The 4,476-nt window shown below is 30.9% G+C and overlaps 1 long non-coding RNA gene across 1 annotated transcript; it reads left to right on the top strand.

Moving 5' to 3' along the window:
- The first annotated feature begins 1,308 nt into the window (after window positions 1-1,308).
- On the top strand, window positions 1,309-3,952 carry LOC145291625 (uncharacterized). The gene is made up of 2 exons (XR_013869471.1): window positions 1,309-1,613; window positions 3,849-3,952. It is a non-coding gene; the product is annotated as an uncharacterized LOC145291625 (long non-coding RNA).
- The last annotated feature ends 524 nt before the right edge of the window (window positions 3,953-4,476 follow it).

The following is a 4,476-nucleotide window of genomic DNA, read 5'->3' as shown; positions in this document are numbered from 1 at the left end:
AAACAAATTATCTCCCTTTATAGTCGCTCTTTATTAGTTAAAAATATTTAACCATTTCCTCTCCAAATATTTTCAAAACAAAATAAAAAAAAACATGATTGTCTGTTTACGGTTTCAAATTGGCTATTTGATTTTATCAATTAAAAAACAATCATGCTGAGAGGAAAGTGCAAGTTATTTTGTTATTATTATAGTTTCGTTTTAAAATGTAAAAAAAAAACAATATGCAAGTGAATTAATGTTTGTTCGTGTATAATTTATAATAAAAAAATTCAGAAAAAACAATGTATTGTGTGTTGAATTTTCATAGGAAAAAAAATGAACATTTTTTAATCAATTCTTTTTAGCTTTAAAAGGTTAAAAAAGAATTTACTAAAAAAAAACTGTTTAAATTCGTTGTTTTATTTTATTTTATTCATTTTATTTATAATGTGTTTTAAAAGTGTTCAACTACCGTGGAATTTCTACGGGACTGCTAGTTAATATTAATTCGCGAAAATTAAAGTGAATTACATGTACTGCCTCTATGTCAGCTATTACTGTAGCCCGTACGACTTTAAATTATATTAGGCTGTTTATTTCCCAATCTCTATTATAACCGAACGTTACTCTTATTACGGATGGAAAATATTTAAAAATATAATTTCTAATGTTTTCGTTAATGAAACATGCTTAAATACGTTTATTGTAGTTACTTACGCTCATATATAAATACTAACCAGTGTATTTTTTTTCAACGAATTTTCAAATATTTCTCTTATTACTAACTATATAGGATCGGAATAAAACAATTGACACACGTGTCAATAGAAAAAAAAGAGCCACAAAAAGGGATGTTTTTAGCACTGAAAGTCCCCAGGGACGCGAACCAGAATTTTGCCAGGGTCACCCATACTATATTTATACTAAGAACAATGGGTTCCACATTTTGGCCAAGTTTTTTAAAAAAATCTAATGCCCCAAAATAGCCAAAAATGACACACCAAAGTGTGTCATTTTTGGCTATTTTGGGGCATTTTTGACCTCTTTTGAGCCTCTGGGGCGCAACGGGAATTTTCGTAAAAAATTCTTATTGTGCACATCTATTTAATGAAATACAATTTGTGGCAAAAATTAATGGACTGTTATCTGGCAATAGTCTGGACTAACAGAGGCATAGGACGCACGAAAGCACGGAAGCACGGACGCCACTGAAAACATAGGTCCCTCTCCGATAAAACGGGTGACTAACAATGCATTTGATTTATTTCTTAAGTGATGTCGTAATGACATCATATTAGGTGACGTCATCGATTTTCATCTAAGAAAACGCGTATCACTTTACGTAATGGCAACGTTGTAAACAAAACGAGGAAATTCGAAATGACAAAATCCCAGGGTATTCATTCACGCAAGATCTCAAGTATCTTACGAAAAATATCAGCAGAAGAACTCACACTTGGACAAGAAACCCATCTCGTCGATCCAGACTACGAAAATGTCTTTCGAACTTGGTAAGAAAATGGGAGAACTGAAGAATGCATGCGGGCAAGCAAAGAAGCTTTTAAACGGGATAAGGCGACGATTTGACGGCAAACACCGGATCGTACCTAATCTGGATTCGAACAATAAAGGTAGAGTTTAACATTTACTTATGTTCCATTATAAAAATAGTGTGAAAGATGTTTCCAAATTCATTTTAGACGGACTGCTATTTGCCTTCTGCATTTTTCTGTTTATGCAGACTAGCAGGGTTATCCAGTGTTTCTCAGGGGTGTATAAAACCAAATAGAAATGAAAGTATGTATGTAATATTTTTATATTAAGATTTCTACTTATATATATATATATATATATATATATATATATATATATATATATATATATATATATATATATATATATTGTTAAGACGTATCCCAGTCCTACTGGGGACGGCAGAGATGGGTGACGTAACGAAATATATATAAAAAAATAAAGTTTCCCAGGTTCTTTGATAATGCATTGTTATGGGAATGAGACAACCGTCCCGAAGACAACAATACATTGAAATATACTGGACAACGAAATCACATAAGAAATAACGAAGACAAGTATCGTCGAAAAATTAACAAACTTTTATTTATATAAAAAATAAAATAAAATTCAATTCAAGAAAAGAAAATTAAATATGCCTAACTAAATGAAATGATTTAATGATTCAAATTCTACCGAGAGAGAAATATATTAACAGTCAATGTTCACATAAAACAAGAAATCGTCTGCTCAATTAGATACAGGTTCTAGGGTAAGAGAGAGATGTTAGAGAAATGAAAGTTTTGATTGAAAAAATCACTTAATGTCCTTTGAAATGTGACCTTTCTTTCGTCTCTTTTTTTATACATATTTCTTTCCTGTAAATTCTTTATATTTGATTACGCGCGTGCAGGTTAATTTTCATATTTTTGTCCTTCGGATGATTTATGTTTCATTACACGCGTGCATGTTAATTGCTCCAAGTATTTGTTTCCGAAGCTCATCGAAGCCCTTGATTTATAGTAAAAGTTTCAATGCTCCATGATTCCTTCCTTCGCTGGGTTCATTCTTTTATTCAATGAATATTTTAACTTTGACCGCTGATCATCGGTTGGTGTTGTTGATATTTACCTCCACGACGCCGCTACCGCCGTCGTCGCTGTTCGCCGGCTTCGCTGACTTGCGTCTTATCGCTTTGAAGCGCGACGCTCCACTGCCTGTTGACAACTTTTTTCAGGCCCATCTCTCTATATACGATCTATTTCTCTCTTTTTCTATACAGTTTCTCTCTCTTATTTCTCTCTATCTTTCTCTTTCCTTTTACACTCTTCGTTCACAGTATCTGTCTCTCCCTTCTCCTCCTGTTCGCCGGCCTCCTCCTCCCCTTTTTTCTTCTTTTTTGTTTACAAAATGTGACCGAGCAGACGTGAATTGAATCCTTTTGGCGCGAAAAATGATACAGCGAATAAAATATACTGAAAATATATCTCGTCTCGGCTAAAAATCAATAAAATAATTTATTATACATTTTAATAAATGTATCACAATATATATATATATATATATATATTATAGGTATATATATATTATATCTATATATATATATATATTATATATATAACTACTTAATTTACTCACATAAAATTAATAAACGAAAGTATAGATTTATGCGTAAACCTTAAGTATTTACTTCAAAAGTGCTCAATACGTTGGTAGAGCTAGTTAGTAATTTATATATATATAGTAATATTCCGCGTTTCATCCACTCGGACGCGGAATATTCAGTGTAGCTTAATCGCCATATATATTTTATAAATTACTATATATATATATATATATATATATATATATATATATATATATATATATATATATATATATATATGGTTTTTAATATCGTAAATACATCCGTACATCTTTAAAAATAATATATGTGAAATAAAAGTACTTTATATTTTAAACTGCTTCATCCATTTCGAGGACTGACGCCATAAAAGTGGTACTCTAAAAACAATATACGTATAAATCAAAGTGATTTTTAATGTAAATACTCCTTTCTTCAAAATAATATATATGAAATAAAGTGACTTTTATTTCGGAAACTGATTCAACCATTCTGGGGGCTGACTCCATAAAAAAGTGGTATTCCAAAAGGAAACCCTGTACAAAATAAATGCTTTTTAATGTTGTAAATATCCTCTCTACAAAGTTATATACATGAAACACTCTTTTTTGTTCTTTTACTTTACAATCCCAAATTTGTCTTCTAGTCTCTTATACAACACTAATTATTAGAATTAATGTATTACGCAGAAATATCTAATACATCGTTGATTGTTTTATTTTAATTGCAGAGAAATACTTTGACACCAGCCTCACAGGATTCCATCTGCAGTCCGATGTCACTTATCAGTATAGGAATACATGTAATAATAAATGAAATATGGTAAAATTTTAACACATTGTCCCAACAGAATTATTTGTCGTCTGTTACAAAATGTCATCCTCAGAAATGTATATTTATTCTTATTAGAAACGAATAAAAACATAATATATATATATATATATATATATATATATATATATATATATATATATATATATATATATGAGAGGAGGGGATGTTAAATGAACTAAACAAAAGTGTATACAAAAGTCATAATAGATCTCTAAGAATTTGACCGAGTTTTTACAGCAGCTTCCAGACGGCTGAGATTTGCAGATTATAAATTCGAGAGGGTGTAAAAGGTTTTTCTGGCATTATAGATAGTAGGTTGATCAAAGTTGGGTCTGGTGTAAAGGTTGCGAAATATCGCTAAATCGCGACTCTAAATTTGTCAGGGGTCAAATATCACAATATCATAAACTGTAGACTATAAACCAGAGGGCATGGACTCTAGTACAGGTAAGAAGTAAGAACATTCTCTGGAAGTATAAGCATCATCAGAACCTTCTCAAAGACACTCGTAGAAGAAAACAATG

The sequence above is a fragment of the Euprymna scolopes genome, chromosome 12, assembly GCF_053919585.1.
Source record: "Euprymna scolopes isolate OS-2025 chromosome 12, ASM5391958v1, whole genome shotgun sequence".
Lineage (NCBI taxonomy): Eukaryota > Metazoa > Mollusca > Cephalopoda > Sepiida > Sepiolidae > Euprymna > Euprymna scolopes.
Note: the sequence above shows the minus strand (reverse complement) of the source record. Positions and strands in the feature narration are given on the sequence as shown.